This window comes from Bos mutus, chromosome 22 (assembly GCF_027580195.1).
Source record: "Bos mutus isolate GX-2022 chromosome 22, NWIPB_WYAK_1.1, whole genome shotgun sequence".
In the NCBI taxonomy this organism is placed as follows: domain Eukaryota; kingdom Metazoa; phylum Chordata; class Mammalia; order Artiodactyla; family Bovidae; genus Bos; species Bos mutus.
In genome coordinates, this window is record NC_091638.1 from 66,803,099 (window position 1) to 66,816,827 (window position 13,729).

Sequence of the window (13,729 nt, forward strand, 5' to 3'; positions counted from 1 at the left end):
ATCGCATGGCCCCACCCCCGCCGACAGCCAATCACAGCCTGTCAAAGCACGGCCACTTCCGCCTATTGCGGGACGCGGCTGGGGCCTTGCGGCCCACGTGGGGCTCTGGAGACAAGGGAGTAGGCGGTGGTGTACCAGAGGCGGGCTCCCCCAGCCTCATCACCAATCAAGTGGCCCGCCGGGGACGCGAGGGGCGGGGCTAACGTGGGGCGCCAAGGCTTAAACGTGACGGGCGGGCGGGCGTAGGGAGGAGTCCTGGGCAGGGAGCGGTGAGTGACGGAGGATGCTGTCCAATAGCAGGAGGGGTTGGGCTGCCTGAGCCAATAGGAAGTCCGTAAGGCGGGACTGGGCCTGCAGCAAGTTCGGTTGCGCGGAGACCGCAGCTGTTCCCTGTCAGTGGAGGCAGCGGCCGTAGAGGCGGTGGCGACGACTTGCGGCGGCAGCGAGGAGGTGAGTGCCGCCGGCGCTGTGCATCTCCCGCTTCCCGCAGCGGGTCGGAGCGGGTGGGCGTGCGCCGGCGCTGCCGCGGGGGACGCTTATGTAAGGGTCGCGCGCGCCAAGGCGGCTCGGGCTCCACGAGTGACGGCTGGAGGAGACGGCGGCGGGCGGCGCGCGACGCGGCGCGACGTGCGCCGCCCCTCCCCTCCCCCTCCGGCGGGGGACTGCCTGCGCGAGCCCTCCGCCCAGCCCTGGGACCCCTCCTCGCGGATCCCTCGCCCCAGTCCTCCAGGCTCGCCAGCCGGCGAGCATCTTCCCCGCGCGGGCACCGCCCGGCCTTGTCCGCCCCGCGCCCAGGGGGGCCGCTGGCGGCCTTATTCCTGCTCTCGGGCCCATTTTGCAGATGGAGAAGCTGAGGGCACGGAGCCCTCAGATGCCTCGCGCGAGGTCCCTGAGGGTTCGAACCCAGGTCTGTCAGAGTCCGGAGCCCAAGTGTCCCCCATCATACTGGAAGTTGCTCAGCTCTGAAGAAAGCCGCGGCGTGTAAGGAGAGGGTTTTCCGTGTTCCGAGTGCCTGCACTCTGCTTCCCGTAGGATCCTCCTAGTAACCCCTGGGGGGCATTCTTAGAATTCCACTTAGTTGCAGAGGTGGAGGCCTGGGGCGCCCAGGAGCAGTGATTAGGAGGAGGTGGGGCTGGGCTCAGTCCGTTATTTCTACAGCTTTTAGCAGTTTACGAAGTGCAGTGAGTAGCAGCTGGGCCTGGGGAAATGCCCTCCTGGGCATGCAGGCTGAAGCCCCGTCTGGGAGGACCTCCCATACAGGTTTCTCCCAGCTTGTCCTGAATTGTGTACTCTGAGTGAGTTCTTTCACTTCTGGGGATTCCTTTCCTCATTTCACAAGTGCTGGGGCCAGGTCAGGTCCCTCGGCCCCTGGCACCTTTGAAATTCTTACAAATCTGATTTTTAAGAGAGAAAGAGTAGGCCAGGAATCCCCATTCTTTAGCTGAGAAAACTGAGGCTCACAGAGGTGCCAATATTTGCCAGATCATAACCAGAGCCTCCCCAGTCTTTACCAAGAGGTCAACCTTCCGCTTGCTCCCTCACCCCCTGCACCCACAGCCTTGGCTTCCCCCTCACTCTTCCCCTGCCTGTGTTGCAAACACTTACTCTGGGATGGATGTGCTCAGCATTTCTATCTGCTTGCAGCTACGGCTTTTCTGCTTGCCTGCTCTTCATCTAAACTCTTGAACCCTTGCTCGCATTCTCTGCACACTTGTCATGTTCAGAGCCCTAGACTGGGTGCTGCATGAACCAAGACCTGGGAGATGAGGTGCCCCAGGACTGCCAACAAACTGGTTGGGGGAGAGGAAAAGAAACAGAACGTAAGCAGCCAATCAGCATGCCGTAGATGTTTGTGGAGAGTGGGTGTGGGCGAGGTATGGCCCAAGGAGGACGTGGAGGAGGAAGTTTTGTAGAGGCTGGCACACCAGGGTGAGAGATACCAAGGCCAGGGAGAGGATAACTGGACTGGCTGGGGGCTGGATGGGCATGGATTGGGGAAGGCTCCATGGAAGAGGTGAATTGCGAGCCTGAAGAAGCAGTGATGGATTCGAGCGGCCAGGGTTTTACGATGAAGTAGAGGTGAGTGTTAAGTAACTAGAGCCTACCAGAGGAAGGCTGAGGAAGGTGGAAGGAGAATGTGGAAGAAACAGGTTCCCAGTAGAGTGAGACGCTTGGTTGGTCCCCGAGCAGAGACCTCTGCAGGAGACGGAACAAGGCGAGGGCGCTCCCTAAGTCAGAAGTGAGGTTGGGTCCAGAGGCGCCAGGGGGCTTGGCTGGGCTCTGAGGGCCCAGAAGCAGCAGGCCTGAGCTACAGTTTGCTATGTTTGTATTCTGATAAGCAACCTGTGAGCAGGCGTCCTTGTGAGAAGTTTCTTAGTGGCTGCTCGGCCTGTCCTGAAGGAAAGGGCTTTGCTCACTGTAGTTGCTCAATATCTGTTGTTTAAATTAGGCATCCATTCAGACTTTCCCCAGCTTGCCCCAAGTCCCCTCTGCACCTTATGTCTCTCTCTTTCTCTACTGAAGCCTGCTGCAGCTCGATCGACTCTCACCGCCAGCATCACCCCTCAGAGGGGTTTGCCGTGGGGTTGTGAGCCCAGTGGATCCCTCCTGCCTTTGATGCACCTGTACAGGCGGCTTGCCTTTTTCTTCCTTTCTGGTCCGCTGCCTTATTTTCTTCTGTCTCACTTCCAGAGCCCTGGGTGCTGTGCTAGGTGTCTGTCCTGACACTGGCGTGGGGAGTAGGGCTCTGCGGGACTGCAGACCGAGGTCTCGTTCCAAGTTGCAGCCCATTCTGGTGCTGCAAGAATGATTGTCACAAATCGGAGGATCTGGGCGGAGGGCCTGGGCAGCCCAGGGCCGTCCACATCCCTCTCCAGCACCCTTCTGTGTGAGCGGGACACCTCACGCACCTCGGCGTTGCCCTTGAGGATAGATGGGCCTTCTCTCTGGCTGCCTCCCAGGAGCACCTTACTCTTCTGAGCGGGGCCTCCTCCCCCGGTCCGGAAAGTGTGCCTGTTCGGGGGCTAGTTTCTCTCCTGGAGACGTCCTTCACAGAAGTGGGGCGTTTTGCCTGCTCTCTTGAAGCTTCACCTGGGCCCGCTTGACCCTGTCTTCCCCTCTGTCCTAACTGCCTCTAGTCTCAGCTGTGGAAACTTTGCCAAACTGTCAAAGGAGTGGGGCCTGATAGTGGAGGGTGGGAAGATGACGAAAAGAGGAAACCATGTCCTCTTACTGAAGGGAAAGGTGGGACCCCACCTCCTGGGCTTTTTCTTCCACTTGGCCCGCAGGTACCCTCTTCTGCCTCAGCCTCATCTGAGACGACTCGCTGTTGCCCCCTCTTCTGCTTTTATTCCTCGTGACCTTGTTCTCTGCAGGCCTTTTCCTCTTATCTTGTCCTGGCAAAATTACTCTTCAGACTTTTCTGCATTAAGCCTTGCTGAATCTATTGAGTTGGACCTGGGTTCTCTCTTTTAATCATAATGATGATAAATAATGATTTCTCGTCATAGTAAAAGCCAGCCTTTGTTGAGCTCTTACTACGAGGTGGCAGGGACCTTGCTAAGCCCCTTTTATGAGTTATTTATCACAACAACCCTACAACAAAAGTACTGTTAGCTCCTTGTTTACAGATGAGGAGCTGTGGGTGCATAGCTCCCCCAGAGCCACACAGCTAGCAGAGAGTGCAGCTGGGGTCCGCTGCACACCGTCAGGCTCAGGGTACCTGCTTGGGTCCCTCTCGTGTGTTATCCTGTTGTTAACCTCTCTTTGCTCGCCTCCAACAACCTGCTTTTTGGCGCTTGGGGAGCAGAGCCTGTGCCTTCTGGCACGGTGCCTATGCAGGGTATGTGCTCAAGAAGTATTTTAATAAATTGAATGGCCCAAATATTCATTTTTAGTCTTGACCTAATCTACCAAGGCAATTGCTTTTCTCGGAATACGGACTTAGTTCATCTGATGGTGCGTTGGCCTGTGTCTCCATTTTGCTCTTTCCTGGCTGGTAGTTAAAGCTGACGGACAGGTGTGGTCATTCAAAATCAAGCAGTCAGTCTGTAAACTCCAGAAAGTGGTCAGGAGCCACTGTCTGGGCTCCCATGGGCCTGAGCACAGAGTGTGCTCTTCGTGTGTGTGGAGTGGGCGGGGGAGGGGTGCTGCTCTCTGCAGGAAAGGATCTGAGGACCTAGTCAGTGAAATAGGAGACGTGATGGCTTCTTCCTTTGGGTGTCAGGTTGCAGAGAAGACAGGAACCAGGCTCAGAGAACCGGACAGGAGGCAGTGCCTAGGGGTTGGAGAAGGCTCTGCAGAGAAGATAGGCCTGGGGCTAGATGGAGTGGGCAGGAGGACCAGGCACTTCAGATCAAAGAAGAGAAGTTTCTGGAACTTCTTCTTCTTGTGTAGGGGGTGCCAGAAAACTTGCTTAAATGCTTCTTACTGGGCCCATCGGCTAAGATCTGAGCACGTCCTCTGTACCAGGCAGGGTGCCAGCCCTTGGAGCGTGTGTGGCCTCCTCAGCAACCCTCCGGCCTGGGTGGAGGTGTCGCTCCTATTTCACGGAGGAGGAGACAAGCCTTGAGTGGTCCTGGGAGTGGGTGGCCAAGCAGCGGAGCCCAGGCAGTTGTATGGCAGAGCGTGGGTGCTCTTGGCCATGTGTGGCCTGGTGTTCCCCCCAACTCCGCCCGCCCCCAGGTACCCCTCCCTGAGATCAGGGGGCAGGCCCGGGGCGGCGGGGCAGAAGCACAGCAGCAGGTCTGCTGTGGGTTCTAAGTGTGTGCTTCTGTCTCGCCTGGGTTCTCTGGGGAGCACTTGGAGAGAAACGAGGTAACACTGTCTTCTTCTTTTATTTAGATAGTGCCTGCCTCCCAAGAGCCGACAAAACACTGAGGGTAAGTCTGTGCCTGGATCCAGGTCAGTGGGATGTGCGTGGGTCGTCTCCAGGAGCAGCCGCTGTAGATGTTAGCAGCCCTGGCACGTCAGTGATCAAGCGCAATCAATAAAAAAGGCCAAGCAGTCCGATTTTTGGAAAATATAAGCAGTCTTTGTCTGTTCCCAGCGCTCTTGGTTTTCACAAGACCGTGGTGTCTGGCTCCCTGCTGGCCCCAGTTGGCAGCTAGCCTGCCTCAGCAGGAGGCCCAACTTCTGGAAGGGTGTGGCTTGGGAGGCCTGTCAGGGGGAGACGGGTGTGGCTCCTCAGGACCTCAGGAAGCCCCCCTGTAGGGCCAGGCAGCCTCTGAGGAGACCCCTTGAGTCCATGTGGAGGGCAGGCAGCTGGGCAGAGGGACCTGGGGAGGCTGCAGCCGAGCACAGGGGTGGCTCTGTTGGCTGGCTGAAGCAGCACCGGACGCGTGTCCCCAAAACGATGCAGGCGGGGGCGGTGGACTTGCCCCCTTCCCCCGGTGGCCCTCCGTGTGGCAGCACAGCCCTTGACAGCCTCCTGCTCTTGAGGTTGCCCCCCCTGCAGGAAACGCCACTGATTGCACCGACCCTGGCGCCTCTCCTCAGCCTGAATTCCGAGGCCCCTGATGGTCTGAGAGCGCGCCCTGGCCGGGCATGGTCCTGGCTCCGTGCAGCGGCCCGCCTGCATTTCAGACGCTGATATGCCTCCCTGCTCCACCCAGAGGCTGGCCAGCCGCTGCCCCCGTTTCGCAGCCAGGTTCCTGGCTCAGGGACTGCGTTGCCCAGAGCTCAGGCCAGTGCTCAGCATGGGGATTCCTTTGCCCGGGGATTTTTCTCAGATGACCCTTCAAGACCCATAAGCTCTTCTCCATCCTGAGATTTTTCCATGTCCTCACATATCCTAGGTCTTGGGCCAGCAGTGGCTGTTTTCCACCCCGAGATGGCATTTGCTTGGGAAAGCAGGCCGAGTGTAAAGGCAGATGGCATGAGTGGAAATGCCCCTGGACCTTTGACAGACTCCACCCTCCTCAGACTCCATGGCCTGTCCTCTCTGCTCTCGGCCTCCCGTCTTGGCTGACAGAGTGAATGTTGTCACTCTTACTGGCATCCCTGTGGGAGAAGAGGGGCAGCTGGGTGACGGTCCCAAACCACCTCCCTTATGGAACTGAGAAACTGGGGCCCAGAGGAAGCTAATGAGCAAAATCCAAGATTCCGACCCCTTTCCTCTCCCTCCCAAACCCCCACCAGACTGTCATCTTTTATTGTGTGTCTTCCCTAAATCCATCCGTTGGAAAGGAAAGTTAGTCGCCAGGAAGGGCCTTCTCCCAGATCATCTAATTTGTTAAAGCTTGCTTGGCTTCTCAGTCCCTGCATCCTTCCTGAGTCCCCAGAGCTTTGCTTAGTTACCGTAACTAAGACTCTGCCATTGAAGGTTCCTGCCCTCCCCTGTCCTCCTCCTCTCTGTCTCCTTGGTGATCTGGAGGGAGGTGGATGTGGCTTTTTTTTTTAATGCCAGAAGGCATAACTCCTGGTCATCTCCACATGCCACATTGCTGCCATTGCTCACCCCTCATCCTGATTTGCCTGCAGGCCAGGGGCAGGCTGGGGCAGGCTGGGGTGTCCAGGGCTGCTTTAAGTACATGTCCACCAGCTGTGTGTTGCAGGGGCCAGATGCCATGCCGCAGCTCCTCTCCTTATTGACATCCTGGCTGACGCCTGGGGAAAATTCCACGGTCTGGCCGTGCTGAGTCATTGCTGAGTCATGCTTTGTCTCTGAGGATGTGAGCGTCACCTCCTGCAATGCCTGTCACTGGTCAGCCCAGGATCTGGCTGCAGTTACTATATACTGAGATCCGTGTTGCTAATCTTTTCGATTTGCCCATCACTGTATGCTTCTCCGAGTGCTTTTTCTAACGTGCTGTTTTATCAATACAAAATTTATTAATCTTAAATCATTCATAATAAGTAGATTCTTTATCCTGGAAAACATTCCTCTCATAAATGAGGAAACTGAGGTTTGGAGAGACTAAGTGACTTGGTTAGTTTTGGGTGATTGGTGAGTGGCATGTTGGGGTGAGTTTTTTTTATCCCCTTACCCTGGATTTCCGTGTAATGCAAAGATTTTTCAGAAGTAACTTTGGTTGAAAAAATTGAGTTTCAGTTTGTTTAAGTCACAGACTCAAAAATCTCATTCTTCCTTTAAGGGCCAGTCTTTTACATCTAACTTTGAAGTGTAGCCTACAAATCTTTCTGTTCTATTTGTGATTCTAGAAAATGTTCACAATCATTTTAAGGGGCCTTTGGGTTAACACTTGATCCATTTGCAATCTTAACTCATATGAAGATTTTAAATTGAGTTTATGAATTATATTCAGTGTCCTTTAGTTACTGCAGTTTTCTGATTAACAAAATCTTCCATAGTCCTGTAAATCTAATAAACTGACTCTTAAATTTTCTTATACATTCCTATACTGTCTTGTCTTATTCTTTTTACACAGCTTGATTGAGGTATTTTTAACATAAAAATTGCACATTTGAAGTGTATGATTTATATTTTGACATATGCATGCTCTTGTGAAATCATGAGCACAGTTAAGATAGTGATTGTCCAAAAGTGTCCCTTGGTTATCCCTCCCAGTCACTCCTCTCTGCTTCCGCCATCTCCAAGTAGTCACTAATTGCTTTCTGTTGTTATAAATTAGTTGGCACTTTTTGGAATGTTGTGTAAGTGAACTCGTATGGTATGTATTCCATTTTTGTCTGGCTTCATTCACTCAGCATAATTATTTTGAGCTTTGCCCGTGTTGCGTGTTTCCACAGTTCTTTCAACGGCTGAGTAATATTCCGTTAGTGGACATCCCACGATTTGTCTGTTTACCTCTTGTTGGTCATTTTAGTTGTTTCCAGTTTTTGGCAATTTTAAATAAAGCTGCTCTGACCCTCTGTGTACAAGTCTTTGTATGGTCATATACTCCTTTTCTTCTGGGCGCAGGCGTAGGAGTGGAGTGGCCGGATGGTGTGGTAGGTGTGTTTAACTTAGACTGCCGAGCCGTTTTCCAAAGCGCTCGTGTCATTTTACAGTCCTGCCTGCAGCGAGTGAGCTGGTACCTCCATCCTCACCAACTCTGGAGATGGTCAGTGTTTTGCATTTTAGCCATTTTAAAAGGTATGTAGTAGTATCTCATGGTGGTTTCAATTTGAATTTCTCTGGTGACTAATGATGTTGAGCATCTTTTCATATGCTTACTTGTCATCTGCTAATACTGATTTTAAACAGTAAAATTCCAACTTAAGAGAGGAAAATGTGCTCCACTACAGGGCAGGGCATTAAGTGGCAGAGGATAGTTGACACCTAAGCCTAAAAAAATACATTTGACATGGCAATTTCAGCTCTAAAAATGTCACCTAAGCTATAATGGGACAAGCACACAGACATACCCGGCTGTTCGGACCAGCACTTTTATGGCAAAAAGAAATGTGAAACTGGTACTTCCCTGGTGGTCCAGTGGTTAAGATACTGCACTTCCAGTGCAGGGGTTGCAGGTTCAAACCCTGGTTGGTTTGAACAACCAACATGCCATGCAGCCAAAAAAAAAAAAGACTCTTTAAGGGCTTCCCTGGTGGCTCAGTGGTTAAGAATCTGCCTGCAGGTGACAAGGGACACCAGTTCAACCCCTGGTTCTGGAAGATTCCACATGCTATGGAGCAATTAAGCCTGTGTGCCACAACCACTGAGCCCACCCCAATGAGAAGCCTAGAGAGTAGTCCTTGCTCCCCACAACTAGAGAAAGCCCAAGTGCAGCAGTGAAGACCCAGCACAGCCCATAAATAAATAACTCTTTTTAAAAAAAGTGAAACCACCAAAAGGTACACGAGAAAAGAATTGCAACATGTAATCTTTTATTGCCTCATACAGTGCAGCTTTAGAAATAGCCCACATACCTTATCAAACTGTGGCTCTGATCTGTTCCCACAGAACAGGAGCCATGATGCTTTTACTCGAGAAAGGTAAAACAAGGTGTATAACACCTTACTTTTGGTTATCTGGGAATGTCAACACCTCATTTGTTACTTGGAAATGTTATTCCAGTTTTTTTTTCTGGATGCTGGGATTATAAAATTATGTGTTTAAAAAAATTTTGCTGTGTCTTTTAAATCAGAGTTTTGAAAAATTTAGAGCAATATGGCATTTATAACACTATTTGGAGCTTAAGATCAAGTATAGAGTATTTAAGTATCAGCCTTCTTTTACCCATATATATTTCAAAAAGTTGTTTGTGGGGATGAAAACCTCTTTAAATGCCATATGAGATTTAGATTCCTGGGGAATGGTGTAATAAGGACTTCTGAAAGATACTCCTCTGTATAAGAAAAGAAAACTGGCAATAACTGGCAAAATCAACTTGTTCAGAACTCTGTAAATTAACCAAAGGCTTGCAGCAACCCAAGGTACATTTATTCAAGAAAAATGGCTGAATCTTGTTTTCAACAAAAAATTATGAGGCATGTAAAAACAAGAAAGAATGGCATGTACAACTGGAAAAGATGCAATCAGTAGAAACCATCCCTTGAGGAAACTCAGACCTTGGACTTTAAGCAGAAGATTTTAAATCATCTGCTGAAAAATATGTTTAAAGAACTAAAAAAGTATGAGAACAGTACCTCATCAAATATGATCAGTAAGTGATAGAAATAAAATTCTGGAGTTGAAAATTATGGTAACTAACGTGAAAAAAGTCACTAGAGAAGCTCAACAGCACAGTTGGGCAAGTGGAAGAAATGGCAAACTTTGTTTTGCCCTTTTTTTTTGTTTTCTTTCTTAAAGGCCTTGCCATGCAGCTTGTGGGATCTTGGTTCCCTGACCAGGGACTGAACCCACACCCTTAGCAGTGAAAGTGTGGAGTCCTAACCACTGGACCGCCAGGGAACTCTCAGGATCAGCAAACTTGAAGATAGGTGTATTGAGATTAAACACTGAGGAACAAAAGGGAAAAAGAGTGAAGGAAAACAAACAGAGCCTCAGACATCTGCAACATACACATGATGGGAGTCCTAGAAAGAGGGTAGAGAAAAAGGAGAAGAATGAAGTTTGAAGAAATAATAGCCCCAAACTTCTCAAATTTGATGAAAAATAATAATTTAGGTACCCAAGAAGCTCAGTGAACTCCAAGTAGGATAAAATTAAAGAGATTCACACACAGACACGCCATGATCAAAGAATCTTGAAAGCAGAAATAGATAAGCAATTCATCAGAAGGGTTGTTTTTTTTTTTAAATGATACAACCACTTTAATTAAAAAACATTTTGTCGTCATTCCACAGCTTGTGGGACCTTAGTTTCCTGACCAAGGAACATGTCAATATAGTCCCTGAATGACAATTACTCAAGCTACTTTCATACTTAACCTGTAGGAATTCTTTTACCAAGTTCTCTCTGCAAGTACTTTTAGAAATACCTAAGGAGTGCTTTGGAGAAGGCAATGGCACCCCACTCCAGCACTCTTGCCTGGAAAATCCCATGGATGGAGGAGCCTGGTGGGCTGCAGTCCATGGGGTCGCTAAGAGTCGGACAAGACTCAGTGACTTCACTTTCTCTTTTCACTTCAGGCATTGGAGAAGGAATTGGCAACCCACACCAGTGTCCTTGCCTGGAGAATCCCAGGGACGGGGGAGCCTGGTGGGCTGCCGTCTGTGGGGTCGCACAGAGTCGGACACAACTGACTCGACTTAGCAGCAGCAGCAAGGAGTGCTTGTTGTGTGTTCCACCAAACCTGGACATAGTTGGGGCTCAAAAAATATTTGTTGAATGAAATCTACCTGGATTACTTATTTTCCTGGCCAGCTGTCTATTTACTCTTCTTCATGTAACCTAGTTCTACCCGTCTCAGCTGTGTCCTCTTTCCTCATACTGTTGATATTTTGCGTTCAGATCTACGCAAACAGATCTATCACATAACTTCTCAAAGTACATCTTTTGAAAATACTATCAGATATTTCACAAAGTTTTACTGAATGCTTGGGAATAGCAGAATGGAATTACAACACAGGAAAGAAAACAAAAGTTTGTTTTTTTTTTCCCGTAAAGGTGAATTCAACCTTTACCTCTAGAAAAACGGAACAACTACTATCATATGCTAATAACAGCCTCACTTCTACCCGTTGGCCATCAAGTTTCAACAAATACTGGGGTCTAATCTCAGCGTACCCCAGGATGCTATGGAACCAACTGCTGATGTTCTGTTGCTTTTGTTGTTAATAATATTCCTTATAGTTTTATTCTTTATTGGACATTTCTCCCTGGGACAGGTGAAGGTCATGATTTCATTGTCAGGGATGATGGATCAGAGGTTCGGAGGGGTCCAGAGACTTATGTAAGAGGCAGAGCCATGTTTCAGTTCAGTTGTTCAGTCATGTCCGACCCTTTGTGGCCCCATGAATCGCAGCACACCAGGCCTCCCTGTCCATCACCAACTCCCGGAGTTCACTCAGACTCAACGTCCATCGGGTCAGTGATGCCATCCAGCCATCTCATCCTCTGTCGTCCCCTTCTCCTCCTGCCCCCAGTCCCTCCCAGCATCAGAGTCTTTTCTGCTGAGTCAACTCTTCGCATGAGGTGGCCAAAGTACTGGAGTTTCAGCTTTAGCATCATTCCTTCCAAAGAAATCCCAGGGCTGATCTCTTTCAGAATGGACTGGTTGGATCTCCTTGCAGTCCAAGGGACTCTCAAGAGTCTTCTCCAACACCACAGTTCAAAAGCATCGATTCTTCGGCGCTCAGCTTTCTTCACAGTCTAACTCTCACATCCATACGTGACCACTGGAAAAACCATAGCTCTGACTAGACGGACCTTTGTTGGCAAAGTAATGTTTGGGAAGCAGCAATTCTGATTCCTGGCCTTGAGTTCTTCCTGCTGTCCCAACAGAATATCAGAGCATGATGTCTCAGTGTCCCTGCGCACAGGTCTGAAAAGACCAACCTGAAACTCTCCGACTTCCTATTTGATCTCCTGATTGGTGATCACTTGGGCTGTCACTTGGGCTTGTGGGAGTCTTCACTCAGGGCAGGGCTCTCCCCCCTGCCATGTTGCCTAAGACCTTACGGCTTTCCTCAGCCTTTCTGGATTTTGACTATTTTATTCTAGTCGGTTGCTAAACAGCTGTTTTTGTTTTTGCTGATCTGAACCATCTTTCCACCCCTTTTTACTTCTGGTATTCTTAAATGGCAGTTTCAGTATTTGGCAGAATAAATCTCCCGTGATCTAATCCTGACTTTTTGCAACTGACTGAATGGTTTAAGAAAGGCGGAAGTTGCTACTGTGCATTATTCCAAGGAACCGTTTGTCCCCTCCTCGAGCCTTTGCTGAGCATCTGTGGCAGGCACAGCTGCTGGATGCTGTGAGGCCACAGAGCATCTGACGACATGGCCCCGGCCGAGGTGGCTTGTCCTGTGGTTGAGACAAGGATGTGTGTGCCGAAACAGAACTCACGCTCACTCTCGTGGTGACTGGTTGAGAACAGTCACAGTTGCCATTTACTGAGCACAGTTTCTGTGGCCAGTGAGGTGCTCCATGCAAAGATGAGTGTAGAAAATTACCAGGGAGGTGGTATAGCCATAGTTGAGTCAGGGAGCTTGGGCTTAGCCTTTTACCACTTAGCCTGTCACTTCTGGCAAGTTCGGTAGGCTCTGCGAGCCTTGGTTTCCTCATCTGTAAAATAGGGGCAGTAAGACCTTCCTCATGGGCTGTTGGTGGGAATGTAAATTGGTACAACCACTATGGAAAACAGTATGGAGATTCCTTAGAAAACTAAAAATCGAGTTATGATACGACCCTGCAGTCCCACTCCTGGGCATATGTATCTGGAGAAAATCATGATCCGAAAGGATACGTGCACCCCGCTGTTGATTGCAGCACTGTTTTACGATAGCCGAGAAATGGAAGCAGCCTAAAATGTCATTGACGGAGGAATGGATAAAGACGATGTGACACGTAAACACACAGTAGAATACTAGCCATTAAGCAGAATGAAATAATGCCATTTGCAGCAACTCGGATGGACCTAGAGAGTGTCATACTGAGTCCAGTAAGTCAGAAAGAGAAGGAGAAATATATGACATCCCTTATATGTGGAATCTAAAAAAAAAATGATGCAAATAAACTTACGAAACAGAAAGAAACTCATAGACTTAGAAAACGAACTTATGGTTGCCAAGAGAAGGGATAGTTAGGAGGTTTGGGAAGGTCATGTACACACTGCGGTATTCAAAATGGGTAACCAACAAGGACCTAGCAGATAGCACAGAGAACTCTGCTGAGTGTTATGTACCAGCCTGGATGGGAGGGGGATTTCGGGGAGAATGGATACATGTATATGTACGGCTGAGTCCCTTCGCTGTTCACCTGAAACTACCACAGCATTGTGAATCAGCTATTTCCCAAAACAAAACGAAAAGTTTAAAACTTGAGAAAAAAAAAAAAAGACCTTCCTCCAGGGGCTTATTGGAGGGATATAGTGAAATAATGTGAACCAGCACTTAGTGGACGCGTCCTGGTGGTGGCTATGGGGATGGGGCCTGTGAGGGACAGTTCTGGGAGGATTCACTGTGGAGAGCAGAACATGTGAGGCCAGGGGCCTGTGGGTTGCAGGGACTGGGTGGGAGGAGGACTGGTCAGGAAGAATGTCTTGGGAGAATTGGCCCAGAGTCACATCTGGGTTGGTGGAGAGGCAGACACGGCACCCAGGCAGTGGTGCAGGGAGCAAAGTCATGTGCTGAGAAAAGCCAGGCTTTGAAGGGGTGATGCTCCCAGCCTCACTGGCAGGAGGCAGGCGATGGATGATCT

General features: G+C 50.0%; 1 long non-coding RNA gene across 1 annotated transcript; it reads left to right on the forward strand.

Moving 5' to 3' along the window:
- The first annotated feature begins 340 nt into the window (after positions 1 to 340).
- LOC138984690 (uncharacterized) lies at positions 341 to 12,259 on the forward strand. The gene is made up of 5 exons (XR_011461956.1): positions 341 to 450; positions 842 to 981; positions 4,843 to 4,880; positions 7,883 to 8,056; positions 10,498 to 12,259. It is a non-coding gene; the product is annotated as an uncharacterized lncRNA (long non-coding RNA).
- Positions 12,260 to 13,729: the final 1,470 nt, after the last annotated feature.